Here is a 27,228-nt window from a genome sequence, read left to right on the forward strand (position 1 = left end):
CTGGACTAACATGTCTGCCTTTGTTTATCTCCATTACATGGTGGATTGATGGGACTAGAAGATTACACAAAAAAACAAAAAAAAAACAGGAAATTACATAAATCACACTAAGTGGCAAGAACACTGCATTTATAGCATGGTCAGCAGGTATTTTTTTTGTACTTGCTTGAAAAGTGGAAACTAATGCAGACACCACATTGGTAAGCTGCAATATACTACATTTTTGGTGTAGATACTTTTCAATTTGGTCACAGCGTTTTGTTAAACTGGAAAATATTTTGCTGAAATCTTCAGATTTTTGCAAAATTTCAGGGAAATTAGAACTCAGTTCCACTCATCCTTAACCACTTGAAGACCGGGCATTTTCTGGCATTTTTCCATGTGAAATATATATATTTTTTTGCTAGAAACTTAGTTAGAACCCCCAAACATTATATATAGTTTAAAGCAAATGCCCTAGAGAAGAAGTTGGTGGGTTTTGCATTTTTTTTTATGTCACACGGTATTAGAGCAGCAGTTTTTGGGGAAAAAAAATACACTTTTCAAAATTTTAATGCAAAGAAAACCCACAATATATAATTACATTTTTAGTAAAATATAAAAGAAAATGTCACGCCGAGTAAATAGATACCAAACATGTCACATTTTAAAATTGTGCACAACAGCGACAAACATGATGCCAATTTTACTATCCATAGGTGATGCTTTAAAAACCTTTACAGGTTACCACCTTAGATGTACAGAGGAGGTCTAGTGCTAAAATGACTGCCCATAATCCAACTTTTGCAGTGATACCTCACATATGTGGGACAGTCGTGGTTTGCATGCATGTGAGACCAACGCACAAGTTCGCCTTTGTGCACTAGCACGGGGGCATTTTAAAAACTTTTTTTTTTCCCTTACACTGTTAGTTTAATATCTTAATTTTTTTTTTTTTATGACTTTTATTGCTGTCACAAGGAATGTAAACATCCTTGTAACAGCAAGAGGCATGTGACAGGTATTCTTACGGAGGGATCTGGGTTCTATAAGACCCCAAATTCCTCCTATGCACTTAAAAGCATTCAAAACACCGGCCTTTTGTGCACAGTTGGGAATTCAGCTTGCTTTCTCCTCTGCGAATAACCCGCAGTCTAATGGGGCTGCAGAACAAGCCAATCAGTCCTTGGAGCAATTCCTAAGTTGCGATATTTCAGACCATCGTAACAACTTGTCAGACCTCTTACCGTGAGTGTAGTTTGCTCACAATAGTGCCTTGAATTCTGCTTCCTGATTGTCCCCATTTATGGCAAACTATGGTTTCCAGCATTCTATTTTGTCTGACTCATTTGTTCCGCAGAGTATTCCTGCGTTAGGGGAGCATCTCCATGGTCTTCATTCCACTTGGGCACAAGTCCAGGAGGCTGTGCGACATGCTAATGATAGATATATACTCCATGCTGACCAAAGACGCCTGCCTGCGCCTTCCTACCATGTTGGGGACAGGGTCTGGCTGTCATCTTGCAACCTCCAACTTCGTGTTCCCTCTCTGAATTGGCACCTCGGTTTATTGGGCCCTCTCAATCATAATAATAAACCCTCTCAAATCAAGCTTCATGAAAACTGTTGCTCCCTTGAGGCGGTCATATAAGGACAAGGATTTGCAGATGAAACCTTGAGAAAGTGCGTCTGCAACATACTCCTCCATAGCCTTATCCTCCAAGACAGACAAAAGGTAAACCCAGCCCACGAGGGGGTATGGTACCAGGTTAAACATTCATAGGACCGGTGTGGAAACAAACTACCGGCTTGACCTTTGTCAAAGACTTCGCTAAAATCGCGGTACTCCTCCGGTAGTGAGGAGAGTGAAGAAGTGCACAGGACCTTGGCTACCTTCTGGAAGCATGTCTTACTGCATTGTGGCGACCAGGAGAGAACCTCAGCACAGAGCCAATCAAAAGAGGGGTTGTGCCTCTATAACCAAGTATAACAAATAACAAGCAGAAACTTACGTGAGGAAATAACTTTTGGATTAAAATTGGATTAAATCATGGTGAAGAACCCCTACAGCGATGGGCAATGGAACAGTCTCATGAGTCACATGGGCAGTCTGTGGAGGTCTCCCATCAAGAGCCTCAATGGCAAGTGGAGTGTCACGCAGCTTCAGCTGAGTCGAGTGCTTCGATACAAAGGCAGCCTCAATGAACAGGCCTGCAGCCCCAGAGTCGATTAGAGACTGTATCTCAACGAACGACTCAGCTCAAGAAAGGGTAACCAAAACCAGGGGCTTATCCTTCTGGATAACTGGGGACGAAACAACGCCACCTCAGGTCTGTCCGTGACAGGACTTCAAGGTTTGGGCATTCCCTGGATGAGTAGGACAAGACTTCAAAAAGGGACCTGCCTGGCTACAGTGAAGGCACAATCTCTCCCTCCTCCTAAGGGTTCTATCATCCGCAGAGAGAAGCATGAAGCCCAAGTGCATGGGCCCAAGTGCACTAATCAACTCAGTACCAGGAGGCATGGGAGGTGAGGGAGGCAAGGGTGGGACTGCAAAGCTTGGAGACAAATGTACAGGAGGCTTCCGCAAGCACTCCTTAAAAGAGAGTCTTTCTCTGAGTCTGGAGTCAATGAGGATGGCAAACATGATCAACTTCTCCAGCTCAGTGGGCATTTTTCGGGCTGCTATCCCAGCCACGAGGGCCTCATTGTTCCAAGCAACCTCTGCTGCCAGAGTAAGGAATTCAGTGGCGTATGCGTCAACAGTTCTCGTACTCAACAGAAGCTGAGCATGCGGGAACATCAAATACACTTTTAAAACAAGCCACAGACTCAGGGTAACTCAAGATAACAGGTTTTTGTGTCTCCCATAGAGGGTATGCCCAGGCCAAGGCTCTCTCAGAAAGCAAAGATATCACCATACCTACTTTGCTTCTGTCTGTGGGAAACCCCTGGGGCAACATCTCAAAGTATATCTCAATCTGGTTGAGACACTCTCTGCATTGGACTGGATTGCCCTCAAATTGATGGGGAAGCAGAGAGGAGCCAGACATACCTCTTTTAGAGGTAATACGCAAGGCAGGTGCCTGCACAGAAACTGGAGCAGCAGCAGGGACAGCCTGCAACACAGGCTGTACCGGAGCAGCCACAGTGAGCCAGGTGAGCCGTGCAACTCAGGAGTGTTTGTAACACCATGGAAAACTGATCCATGGGGTAATCCTGCTCATCCAATCTGGAAAAATATTACCAACAAGTGGATTGACTGCATCTTCTGAATTCATGGCATTCGCCTACTGTCAGAAACCATGAATCAGACCGAGACAGAAGTACAGTTAAATCACACTTGTTTAATAATAAAAGTAAATAGAACAAACATAGTCAAAACATAGCCAAAGTTCAGAAACCAGAACGGATAGTCAGAAAGCCAGAAAGTCAGGAAGCAAGGGATCAGCATAGTGGAACAGAAAGCAGGATCTGGAGCCAGAAAGAATGTCAGCCAAGCAAGTCTTTAACAGGAACATAGGAGAGTCTCTGTGATGTTGACAAAAGGCGAAGGCAGAGATCATCTGGGCTGAACGGCTTACGTAGACTGGACTGACAAGCAGGATATCATCAACAGGTGAGTCACTGTGGAGAGATAGGACTGGCAATAGCTGACAGCTGAGTGGCCAGCTCAGAGAAGGAAGGGCTCATTGGAGCGCTGAGCTGTGGGGGGATGGCCGGCTCAGGCTCTCAGCAGCTCGTTGAGAGGCTGAAACAGGTGTCAGTGCAGGCAACTGGCGGTTCCAGACTCCCATTGTCAGGATGGAGCGGTGTCTGGACTGATTCCTGTGACGTCAGCAGAGAGCGAACTTCAGCCCGCTCTCTGCTGAAAACGGATCACAGGAGTGCAAAAAAAATTGCACTCCAGTGATCCATAGGAGAAGCCCAGTCAAACGAGCTTTGGCTATAGACGACAAAGAAAACCTGCTCCAGGTGTCTGGGCCTGAATATCTCCTCCCTCTTCAGGCTCTGTATGCAAACCACATGCAAGGAAAGAAAAAATCCGGATAATTTGTTTTGCAATCCTGTGACCCGTTTTCAGCAGAGAGCGGGCAGAAGTTCGCTCTTTGCTGACGTCACAGGAATCAGTCCAGGCACCATGCCATCCTGACAATGGAAGTCTGAAACCGCCAGGTGCCTGGACTAACAACCGTCTCAGCCTCTCAGTGAGTAAGCACCTATGACCACAGTGTGAAACGCGTCAGCATCTTTTTTTTATCCTTTGCTGTATCGACTGACATTAATAAATATATTTCATCAGAGTGCGGCCATCCAGATTTTTTCTTTCCCTGCATGACTTTGGCTATACTTTTCCTTTAAGGCTTGGTTCAACTCTGACTAGGATGAGTCCCACGTTTTTACTCCCTTTCAAGCAACCTCTGTGGACCCCCCCCCCCCTTTTTTTTCTCATTCCTTTCCCTTCCATCTTTCCATTCTTCCTTTCCTCTATTTGCTATTTTTTCAAGTTTCTTAGATTCATTCTATAGCACCCTGTTTTCCTTAAACTAATCTAAACCGGTGTTAGAGCATGATGCATGGTTTGTACATTGACTAATATAGGTTTATTGGGCAACATCATGTGACAAATTATGTCTAACTTACATATCTTACCTTCTGCATCACATGCTTTGAGTTTTTACCAACTGTTTATATGGTAATGATTAGAGTTGAGGGAACAGTTCGAGCCGAGCAAAAGTTCAGCCTGAACATCACCTGTTTGCTCATTTGGCGAACACCTGAATTTTCTGCATGCTCGGTGGGATGTTCACCTGCCGAGTGCCTCACAGTGCACTGCACAGTGCTTTCTAAGCTTTGCCCAATCAGGGCACAGTGAATAACCGGTTGTTAAGGAGCCACATTGATAGGGAAATTGCATATTTCATATCCGCTATTAATGTTGGCCTCACAAATATCTAATAAAGCCTCTAATATCCTGGTTATTCTGTTTATATTGGATGATTCACCTTATAGGATTGTAAACTGACTCTATGGAGAAGCCAGCCCACTTTCAGAAATGTAAGCCCATTCTGCTCCAGAGGGGGATGAGTTGGATATACTTCTATATAACACACATGCACACAGCTTGTAATACGTGTCTCATCTTCAGAGCTTTCAATTATGCATGCATCTGTGGTCACCTGTGCACCATGCCAATTATAAGTGGCGGGACCCATGGGAAATCTTTAGTTAAGTATTCTTGTTATTTTCTTTATCTTTATCTGTATCTTTGTGTCATTACATTTAATAAATGTTATACTTTTAAGTATTTGTGTGATCTATCTTTGCACATATCAAACACAACTCCAAAAACGTGACAAAACACATCCTTAACAACGGATGAGTTATCAGCTGTTATAGGGCTTTCCCGCTGACAGCTGAATGAAAAATAAAAACATTGCCGGCAATAGAAAAAGGTGATAAAAAAACAGTGTGGGGGTCCCCCCAAATCTATACCAGCCCTTTGTGTCTGGTATGGATTTTAAGGGGAACCCCATGCCACAAAAAAATATAAAAAAAGGTGACCCCCAAAATCCATAAGAGACTCTTATCCAAGCATGCAGTCTGGCAGGATAAGAAATAGGGGGCAGCAAGTGCCCCCTCCTTAACCATACAAGGCCATATGCCCTCAACATAGGGGCCCCCCCACCCCAAAGCACATTGTTGATGGGGACAAGGGCCTCTTCCCGACAACCCTGGGTGGTGATCGTGGGGGTCTGCTGGGCAAGGAACTTATCAGAATCTGGAAACCCATTAACAAAGGGGCCTCCAGATCCCACACCCCCCACACTGTGTGCTCCCAACACAGAGTCATTTCCTGAGAGCCCCGAGCCTCATACTAATGATCGATTGGCTACCACAGTGATCAGTCACTGTGAAGTCCACCCCTGTATTTTTTTCTTTTTTTTTTTCTGTGAATAGAGAAGAAGGATGCAATGGGGGTTATTTACAAAAGTAAAATCCACTTTGCACTGCAAGTGCACTTGGAAGTAAAGTCGCTGTAGATCCAAGGGGGCATGCAAGGAAAATAAAAAACAGCATTTTAGCTTGCACATGATTGTATAATAAAATCGGCAGAGCTTCCACTGATTTCAGATCTACCCCTTATGCCGAATGACTGGACTTTCCGGCAGAAAAGGTCCAACGGAATCATTTCATCGGATATTATGATCGTGTGTGGGCTTCATCTGACTTTTTTCTTCAAAAATTCTGATGGACCTAGAAATAGAACATGGAGGCACTGGAGGGGGATGTCACGTTCACCTTACCATTTGTTCTAAGACACAATTGTGTTACAAAATATTGCGGCATTCCTGGCCTCCCCCTTTTTCAAATTTTGCTCATCGCGAATTACTGGCCCTGGTCTGGGCCTTTGGGCCATTTTGGCCAGCCTTTCGAGCATAGCCAAGTGCCCGTCCTTCCAATCCAGTCATTATTGGCCTTTCATCAGTGTGCAGTTATACATCCACTTTGTTGTTCAACAAATATCTCCAGAGGAAGCCCCAGCGGGCGAAACATGTCGGGACACAATTGCTGAAAGACTTCAATCCACCTATATTTTATGATGTGTAACTGTACTGCACCATTTTTGGTATAGCCTCTGTTATTGGTTTTAAATATCTGTTACCTTTGAATAATTTTTTTGTATAAGTTATATGGTTTCTCTGTCTGTGTATTCGGCACCTGGAAAGTCCCACTATACTTGGTAGCTCGCTCTTGTCAAAATGATAAAAGTGGGACAATTGGGAGGCAAGATAATAATCCTGGAAATCTGGAAGAGCAGCCCCTCCCAATGTCACCGGATTCTTCAGAATTTTCCAAGACAATTTGTGTCTGCTGTGACCCCATACGAATGAATTAAGAATTGATTTGATTGTTTTGAAAAACTTTTGTGGTATGTATAGGGGTGCATGCCACACCAAATAAAGTATCTTAGGTAGAAGTATCATTTTGACCAGACTGATGCGTCCCATAACACCTAGAGGTAGTCTGGCCCAGGTCTGTGTCTTGTTCTTGATCAGGGTATACAGGGGTTCAATGTTTAGAGGCACGTAGTCTGTCAGCGATCTAGTGACCTGCACTCCTAAATACTTGATCACAGAGACTCTAGGGAGATGCAGAGGAGGGGAAGTGGGTACAGGGGGGAAATGATCAAGTGGGAGGATCTGGGATTTGGACCAGTTGATACTCAGACCCGAGTGACTACCAATACAGTCCATGGTGTGAAGGGCTGCAAGAAGGGAGGGACCCGAATCGGCTAAGTAGAGGAGTGTATCGTCGGCATACATGCCGATCTTCTCCTCCAGATTCCCTATCTTAAGGCCACGGATTCTGGGGTCTGCGCGAACCATAATAGCAAGTGGTTCCACAGCCAAAGCATATAGCATGGGAGAGAGGGGGCAGCCTTGTCGGGTCCCCCTCGCCAGCGGGAACTGGTCAGAGAGCCAGCCATTCACGAACACCTTGGCCCTTGGGGATTGATACAGAAGTTGGACCCATCGAATAAAGTTGGGGCCAAATCCAAATCCCGAGAGGCACTCCCACAGGTAGTTCCACTCCACGGAGTCGAAGGCCTTGGCAGCGTCTAGAGCCACCACGACCCGCGAGCCGATTTCATCATGGGATCCCTGGATGTTCATGAGTAAGCGGCGGATATTCATGGCAGTGTTTTTCCCAGGCATAAAGCCAGTCTGGTCCGGGTGGATCAGTGAAACGATGACCTGGTTAAGACGGGAGGCAAGAATCTTAGCCAATATTTTGATGTCGACCTGTAGTAGGGAGATGGGTCTATATGATTCCGGATAGTTTTGGTCCTTCCCGGGCTTGGGAATTACTACTATTTGAGCTTCTCTCATAGAGGGGGGTAGGATTCCCGTGTCAAATATCGATTCATAGAGGTCATGGAGTTTAGGGGTCAAAATTTCAGAGTAGGTGACATAAAATTCAAGCGGTAGGGGTCTTAGATAAATGGCAAAAAGATCTTTCCATTAAGCTTACGGAGAAAAATTGGACGCATATCTATACAGTGATACATAAAGGATCTATGAATGTTTATGCTCAAGAGAATGCATTCAAGTTATTGTCTCGATGGTATAGAACACCATCTAAATTGCATCACATGTACCCAACCACTTCCCCACTCTGCTGGAGATGCAATATGGAGGTTGGATCTTTAATTCACATATGGTGGTCATGTCCCAAAATCCAACCATTTTGGAAGGAAGTACATAACATTACCCAACAAGTAACTACATTTTCTCTTGAATACTCCCCGGCACAAATGTTATTACACTTCCCATCTCCCACACGATCATACCTCAGATCCTTGACCATGCACATGATCATGGCAGCGAATATGTGTATACCCAACAGATGGAAATCCACTGAACCACCATCCCTCAAAGAATGGTTCATACGCATAAATAAAACGGCTGAAATGGAGGAACTTATCCACCAGGCGAAAGAAACACAACCTAAATTTACGCAAACATGGACCTGCTGGTTACATTTCCGTACAACAGCGACATATACTAGGATCCTCACATGAATACTCACTATGATATCTTGATAATATACAGATGCCTTTTAATTGACCTTAATTCCCCCTTTTTTTTTTTTTTAAACACACAAGCTAATCTCGACCCTACCTACTTTCTCCCCCTTCTATTTTCCAAACTTACCTTATATACAAGTTATAATGCCTTTATATTTTCTTAAAACCACTATAAATTTATTTACATATTTTCCTCATGAATTTCTTAGCAACATATTCGAATTCTGAGCTATCTTTTAGCCGTGTTTAAACTAATGCTCTCCATATCCTTTTAGTATTCTATAATTTGATTACTTATACTACTTTTTTTTTAGCTATATGATCTTTGCATCCACAGAAACTTATATAGTTTATGATAGTAACATAACCAGACATACTGTGCTCATTTCAACATTATATATTGTTTAATATATCTTTTAACTATGTCTTATAACAAATGGATGTATCTGCTACTGTTGATCTTTTCTCTGTTATGTATTTTCAAAAATTTCAATAAAATGTTATACAAAAAAAAAAATTCAAGCGGTAGACCGTCCAGACCTGGTGCTTTAGAGGTGGCCAGAGAGGAGATAGCCCCGGAAATATCCTCCTCAGTAATAGGGGCCTCTAAGAGCTCACGTTGGGCATCTGTCAGTTTGGGAAACGTAATTCTCGCTAAGTAGTCTCTGGTGTTTTGGGGGGTGTGAGTGACCCGGGTGGCGTAGAGTGCGCGATAGAATCTCGCAAATTCCTCCGCCACTTGTTGTGGATCAGTAATATCATTCCCCTGGATGTCTTTCAGTGATACCACAACTGGGGGACGGGAATCTAAGTGGGCAAGGTAAGCAAGTAGTTTGCCCGATCTTTCAAGTCCCACTATACTACTTCCTGAAATCTGTACATTACTCAGGGATGGTGGTGCCTCTTATTGACTTTGTCACCCATCCATACTAACCAATAGAAATAGAACATGTTTTAAATCTTTTTGATAAAATCAATTCCTATCAGGAAAACTGTTCGTCTGTATGCTGGTCCGACGGACCAAATACGACACAAGGGCAGCTATAGGCTACTGGCTATTGAGCTTCCTTTTCTAGTCCCATTGTACGTCATTGCTTTCAATGGACTTTGGTGCGATCGTGTGTAGGCAGGTCCGTTCGGTCCGAACTCCGGAGTTTATTCTGACAGAAAGTCTGGTCGTGTGTACGCGGCACTAGATTTAGATCGACTGCACTTTTAAGTGTACTTGCAGTGGATTTGCCTTTCGTACATAGACCCCAATGTATCGTTCTTGTTCCTTGCGGAAAGAAAAAAAAGAAAGAAAAAAAGTGTTTGTAAAAAAATGGAAAATAAATAAATAATAAAAAAGAAAGAAAAATACCTAGATCAAGGTTTGATCTAGGTCAGTGCCAGTGTTAGTGTTTGGGTCAAGTACATGTCAAAGATCAGAGTCAAAGGTCAGAGTCAGTATATTTGTACAGAATTTTTTTTTTTAATTAGCATCAGTGTGAGTTATGCCCTGTACACACGATCGGACAATCCACCCATGTGTGGGCTCCGGTGGACTTTTTTTCCCAAAATTCTGGCGGACTTAGAAAGAAGTTTTGACTCAAAATTGTCCGCAGGAATGCCGTCTGTGTGCTAGTCCGCCGGACCTTTGAAATGAACGGACTTGCCCACACACGCTGAAAAGTCCATTAATTTTGAACGTGGCTCCAGGTAGACGGGACTAGTGCAGGAGGTCAATGTCGCCGCCTCCATTGGCAAGATTGACACGTTGCTGGCCCCATCACCTGGTATGGTGGTATGGACTTAAAGGGGAAGCCCTACGCTGAAAAACCAGTGTGGGGGTCTCCCCAAAGTCCATATCAGACCCTTATCTGAGCATGCAGCCCGGCCGGTCAGGAAAGGGGGTGGGGACGAGCGAGCGCCCCCCCCCCTCCTGAACCGTACCAGGCCACGTGCCCTCAACATGGGGGGTGCTTTGGGGAAGGGGGGCCCTGCGCCCCCCCCACCCCAAAGCACCTTGTCCCCATGTTGATGAGGACAAGGGCCTCTTCCCAACAACCCTGGCCGTTGGGTGTCGGGGTCTGTGGGTGGGGGCTTATAGGAATCTGGGAGCCCCCTTTAATAAGGGGACCCCCAGATACCGACCCCCCCACCCTATGTGAATGAGTATGGGGTAGAATGTACCCCTACCCATTCACCTGGTGAAAAAAGTGTAAATAAAACACAACACAAGGTTTTAAAATAATTTATTGCACAGCTCTGGTGTCTTCCGTCTTGGGGGGGTCTTCTTGCCGGACTCCGCTATCTTCTGCTAGCTCTTCTAGATTTCTTCTTCTTCGTCGCCGCCGCCTGGGGGTCTTCTTCCGACTTCAGGGGTCTTGTCCGTTCATTTCAAAAGTACGGCGGACCTCCGCTGCAAAGTCCTGCAAAGTCTGGACGTGTGTGGGCAGGTCCCCTCATTCGTAAAGTCCGGCGGACCTCCACTGCAAAGTCCGGCGGACCTCCGCTGCAAAGTCCGGCGGTTTGTCCACCAGGCTAAGTCCACCAGATAGTCTGATTGTGTGTACGCGCCATTAGTGTCACTACTGCTTCTGGCCTGTACTACAGGTACAAACACATAACATACACATATGTGGTATCGCTGCGATCATCAGGAGCAGGAGAATTTATTTTGGGCTGTTCTTTGGTGGTAGGTTATGGCAGTAAGAAATATACAGCAACATTAAGCCTGAGGGAGTGGTGCGCTTTCAGAACGGTCAAAAAAGTCCTGCAAGCCGCATCTTTGCAGCGCTGTGTATACACCGCTCCTAAAGTGCCCCTGACCATTGAAAACAATGGAGCAGCGCTGCCAAACCGCCGGCAAAGCGCCACTGCAGCGGTGCTTTGCCAGCGTTTTTCACCCTTTTTGCCACTAGTGGGGGTTAAAACCACCGCTACCAGCCGAATAGCGCCACTAAAACGACCACTTTACTGCGCCCGCCCGCCCCAGTGTCAAAGTAGCCAAAGTAGTTGTGATGATATGTACGGTTTTACAAACACATGTCAAAATTGCGCTTAGGCATTTAGATTTGCTTTAGCCTTAGGTGTGAGGGTAGGGGTTAAGTAGCAGGCAAATTATGCTTCGACCCTTCTGTTGTCCATCACAATATTACAGTGCTGTGTTAAAATCTCTGATTTCAAGTATCCAGACTGCACAGTGGCAAAGATTCCTTTATAGCAGGGATATGCAATTAGCAGACCTCCAGCTGTTGCAAAACTACAAGTCCCATCATGCCTCTGCCTCTGGGTGTCATGCTTTTGGCTGTCTTGCTAGGCCTCATGGAACTTGTAGTTCTGTAACCGCTGGAAGTCCACTAATTGCATATCCCTGCTTTATAACATTACTAGCTCCCAGAATGAATTCTCTAGTTTCCCGGAGTTATCCTTTAATAATGACCAGCTTGTGCATTTCATAGTGAAAAATAAACAGCTCGGTGACAAAGCGGCACATTATGTCACAACGGGCAACCCACTATGAATTCTCTTCTCTATGTGGAATAATTGATACAAACTTGTCTTCTACAATACTTAGATATTCCGAAACATTGCTTATGTCAGCAAAAAATCCCAGGCTGGTCTTCCCTGCCTCGCCTTAATGCCAGTTAGCTTCCTTAATACGAATATTTTTCTAGCACTGCTCTTTCGTAGCAGTCGGGGAATAGTGTTATTCTTTATGGGCAGTAATTGAAAGTGTTCTCCACTCACCTCTCCTCCCTCCCTCCTTCTGAGGTCACACCATGACTGATAGACTTATATGACAGTAAGGACAGGTCTTTGGCAGAATAGATCTCGTGGGAACTTTTAGCAATCAGCTTTGTGGAGAGAGAAGGAGTCTCTCTCAGGACTAATGAGCTAACTGAGGTTTTCACTAAAGCCAAGCACGGGCTGAGTTAACAATGAGATAGAGAGGAGAAACCGCTCACATGGTCTACTTGGATATTAATAGGATTGTTTCTATACAGGCCTTATAACCACTTATCCTTATAGACTCTCTTACTGCTGTTGGCTTACAAGGGTTTCAACATCCTTGGCACTGAAAAATTCACTCTTATATATATGTGTGCTGCTTTTTTTTTTCATTATTTTTTTCTTTTAATTCTGCACGTTTTTCTTCTTTATGAATGTCCCTACCAACCTGCCAAGATTTAGGCTTAGCTAGATACGGCCATGTTATAGATTGGTGATCTGGGAGGGCGATATTGTCATTGTGTGCCTTGGGTCTTGTCCCTATATCCAGCTATAGATAATCAGTTGCCATTTGGTTAGCTTGCTTAGAGACCCGACCATGTTCCCCCCTTTTTTTAAGTTCTCGGGAGTCATGGAGAGTTGTGCCTGTTTGGTTGGGGTTTACTCTTTTACATCTTTCTCCCTTATTCCTCTTTTTTTTCCTTTCTCTTCTTTTGTTCCCATTTTCCTCGTTTTCTTTCTTTTTCTAGATGGTTCCTCAGAAGTCTATGGCCTCCTGCTGAGGTCAGAGAATTACACATTGAGCCTAGTTACCATCACTCTTGATGCATTACATGTACATAATACGTTGGTACCTTCACAGTCCGCTCCCACATGATATGAGTCATGACTAATATTGCTAGGGTGGGTTTTAGCTGTAGAGCGGGGGTCAGCAACCTGTAGATCACAATTTACCAGTAGATCGTGGACAGGTGACTAGTAGATCGCGGTCTGAGCTTTACTGACCCACCATCCCAGAGCATCAAAGAGTACAATGCAGAGGGACTACTTGTAAAGTTGGAGCATTAGTAGACAACAAGAACCGCATAAGCCAATGTCTCCTATGTAGTACTGGCTCCTGTGTGCTAAGCTTAGCCATAGACTTCTTCTACTAAATGCAGGAGTTTTGGTGTGCTTTCAGAATGTGCACCGCACCTGCAGGTTATAATAGAAGTCTATGGCAAAGAGCAGCTAACCCAGGAAAGTTGCAGATGCACTGCGCTGCACCCGCAGTGCAGGTAAACCGCAGCACATCAGTGTGAAAGTTTAACCCCTGATCCCCACAGAAGGATGCAGTTGCAGGGCACTTGCAGAGTGGCCCCATTTACTTGAATGGGTTACAATTGGTAGATGGTAGCACCCACCAAAAGCAACAGGGGATTTTCCTGCTGTAGCATGGGTACACCTTTGGCTGCTGCCTCAACAGCTAAAGGGGGTAGCCATTGGGGGCAGCAAAACTGCGATTAAACTGTACCACCCCCCAGCTTTGTTAGTGATGAAACGCGTAGGGGGGAGCCTACAACAATGATGTCATCATGTTTTTCCTCTCAGGAGGTGGATGGGCAAATAACATAGGAAGTGAAGTGAAGCCTATGGAGACACCGCGGTTTTGTTTGCAACACGTTTTGCTGTATCGCTTTCAAACGGCTTTTATCATGTAAGTGTAACTCACTGGTTTTTATTAAATCCTCTTTTATAAAGTCCTACACTATGGGAGCATCTCTTTTTATGTTTTATGAGCATCATCAGTTCTAGCTGCAGTTCCTGACAATTTTAAAGGTCCTGGGGAGAAGGTTTATCCCTGAGCTTGGTGAGACCTCCTTGTTATTCATGGACTTGAATTTCAATGGGACTCTGCTTTCGTTTTTTTTTTTCACCTGACAAATTGACATTTTTACTAGCGCTGCATCTATTTTGCATATTTAAACTGTACCACCCCCCAACTTTGTGTAAATGAGCCCTAAGAGTGCTGCTGCCTCCAGTTATAACTAGAGGCATTTTTCACACCTCTTGAAAGCGATTCGAGTGTGTTTGACAGGTGGCGAGGAGGAGATATGTTGCTTCCTCACCACCTGATTTAAACCCATGATTGCTGTGCAATGCATGCAATGCTAATAGTTTAACCCTTTCCCGCCGAGCGTATGCAGATGTGCGTACTCGGCTTCCGGGGGGTATACCGGGATGATGCCCGCACCTGCAGGCATCATCCCGGTACCGTTTTGTTCAGCGGGCGATTGGCTATCCAGGCATAACAACCGATGTGGCTAAAAGCCGCTCGGCTGTTATGCCGGAGGAGCGGGAGGGGACATCCCCCCCTCCCGCCGCTGTTACCGGTGCTCCCGCTCGATCGAGAGCACCGATTCGCCATCCGATGCCTCCGGCCGCTGGGGAGGAACTGGAACGAAGCCGTAATCGGCTTCGTTCCAGTCTCCTCATAGTAAACACGGAGGCGACGTCATGACGTCACTTCCCGTTTACTCGGCTGCCAATGGCGCCGGTTTAAAAAAAATATCCGGTATTCAGAATCGCCGTTTTCGGCGATCTGAATACACTGAAGTCTAAAGGAGGGGTGGGGGGGTCTTTTAGACCCCCGATCCCTCCATAAAGAGTACCTGTCACCGCCTATTACTGTCACAAGGGATGTTTACATTCCTTGTGACAGCAATAAAAGTGATACATTTATTTTTTTAAAGCGCCCGCCGCCCCCGCGAGCTCGCGAAGCAAAGAAAACGCATACGGAAGTCGCACCCGCGTATGTAAACGGTGTTCAAATCACACATGTGAGGTATCGCCGCGATCGTCAGAGCAAGAGCAATAATTCTAGCAGTAGACCTCCTCTGTAACGCTAACCTGGTAACCGTAAAAAATGTTTAAAGCGTCGCCTATTGAGATTTTTAGGTACCGTACTTTGTCGTCAATCCACAAGTGCGTGCAATTATAAAGTGTGACATGTTTGGTATCTATTTACTCGGCGTAACATTATCTTTCACATTATGCAAAAAAATTGGGCTAATTTTACTGTTTTTTTTTTTTTTTAATTCATGAAAGTGTCCCTTTTCCCAAAAAGTTGCATTTAAAATACCGCTGCGCAAATACCGTGTGACATAAAATAATGCAACAATCGCCGTTTTATTCTCTAGAGTCTCTGTTAAAAAAATTTATATAATGTTTGGGGGTTCCAAGTAATTTTCTAGTAGAAAATATGGATTTTAACTTGTAAACACCAAATTCCAAAAATAGGCTTAGTCATGAAAGGGTTAAATCAGGTATGAGCAGGCAACATTGTGCCCAACGATCTTTGACTTCTCCCATGATGTTTGGGTAGATCTTCACCTCTTTACAGTTGCCTAGCCTGGTGGAGGGGAGCGATTTCTTTTTGTACAGCTAGCAAAGGTACAATGTGGGGTTTATATGATGGTTTTGCTCTTATTAGTGGGTTGTATTATTACTAATGATATTGATCAGATGTGATGTCTACCTAACAGATGGAACATATCCTGGATATTTAGGCCTTATGCACACTGGACGTTTTTGGAGCTGCTGTTTTTGGCTTCAGACATTTTTTTTGCCAGCCAGTAAACTCCCGGCATGTTACTACTTTGTGTCCATGCACACATAGGTTTTTATTATCATTTTTTGGAAGGGCAATTTCTGGCTGGAAAAAAACCCAGAGCTAGTGGGGGTTGAAAGGAGTCTTTTAACTGTAGAAATGCACTAACTTTGATAAAAGCTAAGAAATGTCAAAAAACACTGGAAAAAAACACAGCTATTCATTGTTTATCAGCTTTTTTGGGAGTATGGTTTTGCTATAAAAAGCTTAAAAACGGTACAGCTAAAAAAAGCTGAAAAACTCATTCTACAGCTACAGCTTTCTACAGCTAATGCTACTGGCAGTATTATAACCTCCTGTGTGCATGAGGCCTTATCCTTTTATTTTCTTGTCTTCATCTCTGTTATCTTTATTTACTTTGTATGGCTTTGTATTACTTTATTAGGTTTTCAAAAATTATACAAATACTGATTATTACTGATTAAATACTGATTAGACCAAAAAAATTTGGCTTAATGCGGAGTTCCAGCAGAAATATGACTTAAAAATACCCTTAGAATACTCATGCCTTATGCAATGTAACAAAGGTTTGCTGTAAACTATGCCCAGTTTCCTATTTGTGCAGCATCATTTCTTACTTTGTGAAGTTCCTGCACAGCACGGCCATCTCCAGTGTGGGCATCTGAAGCATCAGTGTCCTTCTTCCTGGATTTATTGCATGCTGGCTACCCAGCATGCATCTGCCGTTCTCACGCTTATGCAGTGCGGTGCAATTTTGGTCAGCTTGGCATGGCACAGCCATGCCAAGCTGACCAAGATTTTCCCTAGACACCAAGGTTAAATGTTACTGGAGCCTTGCAATGCCAAGCTGGCCAAGAATTTCCATAGACGCCATGCCAAGCTGACCAAGATCTCCCAGGAGCCAATGCAAAACTGGAAATGATGCTCAGCGCTGCGGTCCCCTAGAGGAGGAAGTGAAATTAGACATAGGCATAAATCAGGTAAGTGAACAGAATTTTTTTTTTTAAAAATTGCCAATTCATTTTAAGGATGAACATTAGTGCTGCATGATGAGGAGTGAAAAATGTGGGTGGGTCCGCTTTAAACTATTTATAATGAACGTCCCTGTTGTCCCTGCACTTTTAATTACATCTCTTTTTGTGGGCTGTATTTTATAAGATTAAAAGCCAGACCCCAGTAAGATATAAAAGACCCTGATTAAGACCGTGTGCCCAATGGGCATAACAAATTAGACTTATACAGGCATTTTGTTGATATTTTTCTTACAGCCTGTAGAAGTTAGCCAATGGGGTTGATTTACTAAAACTGGAGAGTGCAAAATTTGGTGCAGCTGTGCATGGTAGCCAATCAGATTCTAACTTCAGCTTGTTCAATTAAGCTTTGACAAAAAAACCTGGAAGCTGATTGGTTTCTATGCACAGCTGCACCAGATTTTTTTGCACTCTCGAGTTTTATTAAATTTACCCCTATATGTCCATGCACATTTGGAAACTTACAGACATACTTGAAGAGGAGCGTTTACAGGCTGAAAAAAACAAAAAAAACAATCACAAATGCATGAACAGGAGGAGAGAGCAGAGTGACAGAGAGATGAGCTGATCAGTCTGCTGCTTCTCCTTTCACTGTCCAGTCATGGACTGGGGGAGGGAAAAGACCTGTTAGTGCTATAGGACTGCAACAGAGAAAAATGAGGTCACCTTCCCTGCCAAACAGGGCTGTGTTGAAAATATCACTAAGTCCACTTTCATGCTGAGGAGCTTCTAAACTGCCAGTAAAAACACTGAGCGCTTTTGAAGAGCTTTTCAGGCGCTTTTGAAGAGCTTTCCATTAATTTCAATGGAGAGGGGAGTTTTTCACAGCCCTGACAGCAAACTGCCCCAGTGTGAAAGCGTTCATTGATTTTAATGGAAATAGATTTTCGTGAGCTTTTTAGGCGCTGTTTTTAGCGTAAAAGCGCCTCAGCGTGAAAGTGGTCTAAAAGATATAAGAAAAAAAAAATCCTTCAGTAGGTAAAAGATCTCCCATTATCTATGTGTTAGCAGTTTTCCTTGTGTTCATTACATTAGATGTAAACCCAACCACAAAAATAGCTCCTGTTAATTGTTTACTTATGCACAAGACTATATACCTGAAAAATCCTTAACCACTTCAGCCCCGGAAGAATTGGCTGCTCAATGACCACAGCACTTTTTGCGATACGGCACTGCGCCGCTTTAACTGACAATTACGCGGTTATGCGATGTTGTACCCATCCAAAATTTATGTCCTTTTTTTCCCACAAATAGAGATTCCTTTTGGTGGTATTTGATCATCTCTGGGGTTTTTTTTTATATATTTTTTTTTATATATTTTAATATTTTGGACTTTTTGCTATAATAAATATCCCAAGCTTAGGCCGATATGTATTCTTTTACATAATTTTGGTAATAAAAATCTCAATAAGTGTATATTGATTGCTTTGCGCAAAGGTTATAGCATCTACAAAATAGGGGATAGATTTATGGCTCTTTTATTATTTTTTTTTTTTTTTAGTAATGGTGGTGATCTGCAATTTTTGTCATGACTGCAACATTATGGCGGACACATCGGACACTTTTGACACATTTTTGGGATGATTGACAATTATACAGCGATCAGTGATATAAAAATGCACTTATTACTGTATAAATGTCACTAGCAGGGAAGGGATTAACACTAGGGTGCGATCAAGGGGTTAACTGTGTTCCCTGACTGTGTGTTCTAACTGTAATGGGGAGGGGACTGACTATAGGAGATGACAGATCGTGGTTCCTAGCTATTAGACACTCACGATCTGCATCTCCTCTCAGAACAGAACAGGGATTTGTGTGGTTTACACACACACACTCCCCTGTTCTGTCTCTCATGCCCGCGATCGCTCATGGCCAGCGGTCATCGCGACCGCCGATCACGAGCTTCGGCACCCCCAAGTGCAGTAGGGTGGTGCACGCGCCTGCTATCCCGCTTAAAGGAGCCGACGTATAGCTATGACGGCTCGCGGGATTGTGCCACCTGCAGCATTATAATGACGTGCCTGGTTGGCAAGTGGTTAAAGTGTTACTAAACCCAGGACCCTGCATTCACTTTATCTGGTTTCCCACAGTACACAGAACATGGAAATGCAATTGTTTGATTAAATATAAACTGCTAAATACCAGCAGTATATAGCAGTATTGTTACTTGTATCGGTTCCTAGTAAAGCTTGTAGGAGGAGTTTTTATTCTCCCCTGACCCTCTGTCTGGGCAGTGCTGATTGGCCCTGTGCTGATCACATGCACTCTACCAAGAAAAAAGAAAAACTCTCTAGCAATACACATCAAATTGAGCATGTGCAGCTTGTCCCCTACCCTCTGTATTATCAGGAAATAATTAGGGGACAGTGGAAGGAGGGGAGGATCAGAGAAGACAGGATCAAACAGCTTTTATACACAATGCAGAAAATGAACCCCTTAGGTTCCACAGTGAGTATAACAAGCATGCTTTACTGCATATACAGACTGATTTTACTGTTGTGGATTTAGTAACACTGTAACTGTGTATACATGGATGCTGCTCCCAACGTAATTATGACATGTAAACAAACTCCTGGTGCTATATCAGCCAGGAGTATAGTTATTGTCTTTCCATTAGATCACTTGTACCTGCTAAGGAAGGTAACATTCGCTGATATTCCCTAAGTGGTATGAACCCAAAAGCACTAATTTCTAAGCACTTCCAGGTTCAGAGCTGTCAAACCCTAGAAGCTCTGGAAGGGAAAAAAGCTGACTGAGTACTGTCCTATTAGGTACATCATCACATGCAGAGGGAGAGTATTATTATTATTAGGGCCATCATTTACTCTGAGCTGTATAGGCTTTTAAAGCACTACCGATGGACAATTTTTGGTAGAATAGTTTTTGTTCTTTCACAGGCACCTTCAGTGTTAAGTCTTGACATATTTGGTGTCTATTTACGCAACACAATCTCATCTTTTATGTTTCGCTAAAACATTGGGTATTGTTTTGAGTTTGCTTGCACATGTAGTCGGGTGCCTCCGGCTATGGTTCCTGCTTGCCCCCTTCCCTCCACTGCTCCACAGAGGAACAGAATGCAGAAGCAGGGGGCAGTATGTGTATGTGTGAAAGCCTCCACCTCCCCCCGGCACCTCTCTAGCAGCTGTTGTTGGACCAATTGGTGGCAAGAGGAGGACACATCTGCCACATTGCACACTGGGACATGTAGTCCTAGCCAGGGACTTCAGTTCCCTTTGGACTAAGGGACTCAGGAGTAGTCAGGGAGGAGTTTTACTGCTCTACTGACACCCTTGTCACTCTGCATGAGTGACACCCTTGCCACTGTCACAGGGAGATTGGAGTGTGCATTAGACATGTGCAATTTATTTTGTTCCAAATTCTTTTTTTAACAAATTTCTACAACTTAGTTAATTTGGTAATATTGGAATTAATGAAAACCGGTTTAACAAATTTTTCCGAATATTCGTAAATTAGAAAATTCGGAAATTTGAGATTCAAAAATCCAAAAACCTGAAAATCTGAAATAATAACTAACTAAATAATAACTTAACTATTACTAACTATTAAATTATACGTATTGGAATTTCCTTTCAAATTTGGCTGTTAGTGAACGTAACGAATATGAATTCAAAGTTACGAATTATCTGAAATATTGAATGCCGTATCTAGACAAATGAAACATAATGAATTAATAATAATAAATAACAATAATAATAATAAAAACTTTTTATTATTATTATTTATTATTAATTTGTTCCGTTCCATTTGTTTAAATGCGGCATTTGTTATTTTGGATAATTCGTAACTTCAGATAAATTTGTACTTTCACCAACAGCCAAATTTCCAAAAATCCAATTTCTCATTTTGGGATTTTCAAATTTAGTAATCTAGGAATTTTCAAATTTACAATCTTACGAATATTCTCATTTACAAATTTGCAAATCTACAAATTTACGAATTGCAATCATAACGAATGACCCGAAAAAAAAAACAAAAAAAAAAAAAAACAAATGTAATGAAAACAAAAACAAACAATGTTTTTGGCAGTGCACATGTCTAGTGTGCATCCACCATCTGCTCACACTGCTGTTCACTGGAGGCTTCAGGCAGAGACTCCATGGGATTGGTGAGAGGGCCTATTGCCTATACTCCTAGCAGGGACTGAGAGCAGGAGACCAACTGCTCCTCTCACATACTGCATTTACACTAGTCATACACAGCATCTCTACCAGATGCCTCAGTTCTACTGAACTGTCACTGTTTCTGACCTGCATCTATCCTGTATTTGTACAAAAACTACACCACCTGTACAGCATATATTACAACATGTGGGTTCGTCAGGACTGTCGTAGCGGCACACACATAAAAAATTGCAACGTACACATATATATATATATATATATATATATATATATATATAGTAGGGATGCACCGAATGGGTTTTTTGGTGCCGAAACCGCTACCGAAAATGAAAAATACACAAGGCCGAAAACCGAAATCGATACCGAAACAGCACCGATACCGAAAATGACTGTTTTTAAAAAATATTTTTATACAGGAGATGGTCAGAGACTGGGGACATGGTACGGGAGGTGGTCAGAGACTGGGGACATGGTACAGGAGGTGGTCAGAGACTGGGGACATGGTACAGGAGGTGGTCAGAGACTGGGGACATGGTACAGGAGGTGGTCAGAGACTGCGGACATGGTACAGGAGGTGGTCAGAGACTGGGGACATGGTACAGGAGGTGGTCAGAGACTGGGGACATGGTACAGGAGGTGGTCAGAGACTGGGGACATGGTTCAGGAGGTGGTCAGAGACTGGGGACATGGTTCAGGAGGTGGTCAGAGACTGGCGACATGGTACAGGAGGTGGTCAGAGACTGGTGGCATGGTACAGGAGGTGGTCAGAGACTAGGGACATGGTTCAGGAGGTGGACAGAGACTGGGGACATGGTTCAGGAGGTGGTCAGAGACTGGGGACATGGTACAGGAGGTGGTCAGAGACTGGTGGCATGGTACAGGAGGTGGTCAGAGACTGGCGGCATGGTACAGGAGGTGGTTAGAGACTGGCGGCATGGTACAGGAGGGGGTCAGAGAATGGCGGCATGGTACAGGAGGTGGTCAGAGACTGGCAGCATGGTACAGGAGGTGGTCAGAGACTGGCGACATGGTATAGGAAGTGGTCAGAGACTGGCGGCATGGTACAGGAGAGGGTCAGAGACTGGCAGCATTGGTACAGGAGGTGGTCAGAGACTGGCGACATGATATGAGATAAGTGTGTTGTCCCCTGTGCAGCCAGTGTGTTGTCCCCTGTGCAGCCAGTGTGTTGTCCCCGTGCAGCCAGTGTGTTGTCCCCTGTGCAGCCAGTGTGTTGTCCCCCGTGCAGCCAGTGTGTTGTCCCCGTGCAGCCAGTGTGTTGTCCCCGTGCAGCCAGTGTGTTGTCCCCCGTGCAGCCAGTGTGTTGTCCCCCGTGCAGCCAGTGTGTTGTCCCCCGTGCAGCCAGTGTGTTGTCCCCCGTGCAGCCAGTGTGTTGTCCCCCGTGCAGCCAGTGTGTTGTCCCCGTGCAGCCAGTGTATTGTCCCCGTGCAGCCAGTGTGTTGTCCCCATGCAGCGAGTGTGTTGTCCCCGTGCAGCCAGTGTTGTCCCCATGCAGCCAGTGATGCAGCGAAGAGAGAGGAGAGCTGCCTCCGCCGTCTGGTTCAATAGAGCGCCGGGAACATCACAGCTTTAATTTCAAAAACTGTGTGTTCCCCCGTCGCGCGCCGTCGCATACAGCCCCTCCCCCTTGTTCGGGGAACTGTGATAGACTTCCAATCTGGAAGGGTAATCTGTCTATCACAGTTCCCCGGACAAGGGGGGTGGGCTGTATGCGACGGCGCGCAAGGGGGGAACACACAGCTATTGAAATTAAAGCTGCGATGTTCCCGGCGCTCTACTGAGCCAGACGGCGGAGGCGGCTTTCCTGTGTTATAGATATCCCATGATGGGCGGCACCAGGGGCAGGCCCCGCCCCATTTTCGGCTCAATTATCGGCCGTTTTCTCCTTTCCGCAAATTGCCGAAAAGGGCATTTTCGACCGATATGTTTCGGCGGCCGAAATTTCGGTGCATCCCTAATATATATATATATATATATATATATATATATATATATATATATATATATATATACATATATATACTAATTTGTGGGTTTTATGCAGTCTTTAGGCCTAGTGTGCATTTTAAGATGTAAAAAAAATGACTCAGGCATCAAATGGGGCTAAAGGCACAAGGTGGACACACCAAATATTAACTTGATTTTGTCCATTTATCTGCTTATGAAATGTGTAGGTTAATTGGCATATTAAAAAAAAATACATTTAATCAATACCACACCATCAACACGCAGATATTTCAGTAAGATAAACATAGTCGGGGGGGGGGGGGGGGGTATATATATATATATTGTCAGATTATTTAGTTATGTATACTCTTCATTCAAAGATGTTTACTATGGTTTTGCTCCTCAGGCTAAAAGCCACGAAACTACCGTATCTTATATCAATCATGGGCTGACAAGATTTTTCATGACATTTTGCCTATTTAATATATGTTTATTTTTTATGTAATTGTTTTCATTATACTTAATCTCCTTATGTCCTAAATTGGCCTATTTATGTCCTACATTGACATAAATCAGTAAATTTAACAGGTTGCATAGGTACTAACTGCATATGTGTATGTGCATATTTGATGTTTTATTGGCTTGTAAATTATGTAATGCTATTATTATTAACAAAAACAGTTTTCAAGTTTTACAGTACGAATAAATACATTTTTTCACCAATTCGTTCTATTTGCTACTGTGTGCTTCATGTAAAGTCCCACTTTTCTCTTCCACCCCCCCCCCCCCCCCCCCAATATTGATAGTGATGGAAGCATTGGACCATTAGGCCATTGCCTCATTTAAAGTCCCCAAAAACCTTTTGTGATATACATTTTAATATTTTGAAATAATATCCACTTTACAGTATTTTTTCAGAAGTTTTATAAACATTTTCACAGTACCACATATACAGTATATTGGGCTTTTTTTAACTGAAGAGATGCCACTGTGTTCAATCTTTGCTACAAAGCATAACTTTTACCAATAAAGCATAAAAAACAGAATGCATCTGCAGACATCTGCAAAACTGATGCTTGAAAAATCTAATTGGGATGTTCACAGGAAAACAGGTGTAGTTATTTAAAAATAAATAAATGAAATCTTCTGAGTCTCTAAATGTGTCTGTGTCCTTAATGAGTTCCACAACGAGCTCCACCAGTTCAAAAGAAAGTTGGTAAATGTTGTTTTAAAGCCAATACAATAAGTGTACGGTAATAAAATCACGCGTGCTGCAAAGCATGAAACATTTGTCTGCATGTGTGATAACATTTATCTGCAGTGCGGGACCGCCGCCTACTCCAAGGTGTTTACAGTTTACGGTGTCTTTAGCGGTGATGCATATTTCACATTGGAGTAATGAGTGGAGCTGCTAATTGCATCTAATTGGAAGTAAATTGCGCATGAAGTAGTGAACCAGTTTCTGGCCTGATCTGGCTGTAATATAGAGGGTAGGTGGAGGGGGTTGGAGATAGATATGAGTAGTAATAAGGAGATAAACCTTGAGGATTTACTCATCCAAAGCTACTCCAAACTTACCAACATTTTAACAGCCGAATCAATGAATATCCATTATTTCAGTTATGGTTGGGTGGCGGTGGGTAAAAATTAAACTCTGGGCAAAAGACCTGCCAAAAGGTTTGTTAGGGATGGTTATGTAGTTACATAGTTAGCCTGGTTGAAAATAGACAAAGTCCATCCAGTTCAACCAATAAGGGAAAAACAAAACAAAACAAAAACTTTTTTTTAAATCCTATATACACAATCCTATACCCACAGTTGATCCAGAGAAAGGTAAAAAAAAAACAACAAAGCATGCTCCAATTTGCAGGGGAACAATTCCTTTTTGATTCCCCCCCCCCCCCCCAAGAGGTAATCAGATGATCCCTGGATCAACTTTACCTACAAATATTAGTATCCGTTTAGATTATGTACATTTAGGAAAGAATCCAGGACTTTTTTTTAAAGCAAACTACTGAGCTGGACAGAACCAGCTCTTGAGGGAGTCTATTCCGCATTTTCACAGCTCTTTCTGTGAAGAAACCTTTCCGTATTTAGAAATTAAATCTCCTTTATTCCAGACGTAAAGAGTGCCCCCTTGTCCTCTGTGATGACCTTAAAGTGAATAACTCAACACCAAGTTCGCTATATGGACCACTTATGTATTTATACATGTTGATCATATCCCCTCTTAATCTCCTCTTCTCAAGAGAGAATAAATTCAGTTCCTCTAATCTTTCCTCATAGCGGAGCTCCTCCATGCCTCTTATCAGTTTGCCCTTCTCTGTACTTTCTCCAGATCCCCGATATCCTATTTGAGAACTGGTGCCCAAAACTGAACTGCATATTCCAGATGAGGTCTTATTAATGATTTGTACAGGGGCAAAATTATATCTCTCTCTCTGGAGTCCATACCTCTCTTAATGCAAGAAAAGATTTTGCTTACCTTGGAAAACGCAGCTTGGCATTCCATGCTATTATTACGTTTATGATCTTCCAGAACCCCTAGATATTTATCCACTATGGATTCCCCCAGTTGTACTACCCCTAGTATGTATGACGCATGCATATTCTTAGCCCCCAAGTGCATAACTTTACATTTACATTAAACCTCATTTGCCACATAGTCACCCAATTAAACAGTGCTTTGAGGTTGGCTTGTAAGTTGAAGATATCAAGGGCCAGGGTGGTCTTGCATAAAAGAGGATAGATAGATAGATAGATAGATAGATAGATAGATAGATAGATAGATAGATAGATAGATAGATAGATAGATAGATAGATTATCCTACATGTTCCCCCACCTGGATCGGTTCTACCCAGAACTGATCCATAACCAAACTGCTCAGACAGTTCTGCTTCTTAAAGTGAATGTCAACTCTAGGCTTTCCTTAGTTTCCTGGATTGTTCTTAATTGTCTTTTACCACAACACTATAAACCAAACACAAAACATATTAAAATAAATTGAATAATCACAAAAATCATGGAAAGAGTTCTCAATAGTGGGCAAGTAAAAGTATTATTGGGTTATACTCCAACAGGGCTCCTAAAATTTAGAAATGTTTTTAGAACTGAAGACGTTTTCTTCACCAGTTCTTGTTTTTCTATCATTTCCCTACTATCGCTCTCAAATAATGCATAGAATTCAACTATAAGTGGTGGTAATTTCTTGAATGAAAGGAGAAATCATAGAGTCCCAAATGCCAAGATAGGTTTGCTTGATGTCAATAGATATTTGATTGATCTGGATATTGGCTGGAATGTCTTCCTCTCTGATCATCAACAGTCGATCTGTGAGGTTCACACACAAGCCTGTGATAGGTATCCGGTACCAAACATGTCTCTGCCAAGTGAATGAGGGAACCCCTAATGCTCAGACCTTTGAGTAATTTCCATTAATTATGCTCTTCCAGACCGGTCATATTTTTGCAGTCAAACTTATACAATTGTCTTATTCAATTTCCTTTAGATTTACCTTCAACTATGTAGTGCAAGGGCCTGCCTGATTGCATACAAATTGAAAGTGTTTAGATTGGACCTCATATTACATGGTTTTGGTAAATCTAAAGGAAAATTGTATAATGAATCACTGCCTACTGTATTTGAATATCTTGCAGAATAAACCAATGACATGGTAGCAGCTGTGGCTATCTGTGGCTGTGTGAAGAGCCTGTGATTACCTGCACTGATTGCAGCAACCGCAGCTAGCCACTCACAGATGGCGGAAACAGCTGCAAGGAATCAGCAGATTCCTGCCACTGTCAGCTAGTTGTCTGTGTAGTCCATAATTGCTTTGCATGCTTGTTGAGAATAAAAAAATGGGGGAGCAATTACCCCCCAATGGGAGTAGGGCAGACGATAAACAAGTCCATAGCAACAACGGTTTTAAATGTTCAAATTGAATTGGCTTAAGAAGAGATCACATGGATATAACTGACCTGGCACAAGCTACTGGCACCTATTTAACCACTTGCCGCCCGCCCTATAACAAATAGACGGTGGCAAAGTGGTTGCATAATCCTGACCGGACGTCATATGACGTGATCAGGATTATGAGCCGCTGCGCGTCCCCGGGGGCGCGCATCGCGGCGATCGTTGTTGCGGGGTGTCAGTCGGACACCCGGCAACTACGATCTCGGTAAAGAGTCTCCGAC

The 27,228-nt window shown here is 43.3% G+C and overlaps 1 long non-coding RNA gene across 1 annotated transcript in view; it reads right to left on the reverse strand.

The window, feature by feature from the left end:
• Window positions 1–27,228, reverse strand: part of LOC143998206 (uncharacterized) — an 85,119-nt gene that overhangs the window by 20,689 nt on the left and 37,202 nt on the right. The window lies entirely within an intron of this gene.

Source organism: Lithobates pipiens, unplaced genomic scaffold, assembly GCF_037356315.1.
Source record: "Lithobates pipiens isolate NorthernLeopardFrog02 unplaced genomic scaffold, aLitPip1_a1.2 Scaffold_19, whole genome shotgun sequence".
Lineage (NCBI taxonomy): Eukaryota > Metazoa > Chordata > Amphibia > Anura > Ranidae > Lithobates > Lithobates pipiens.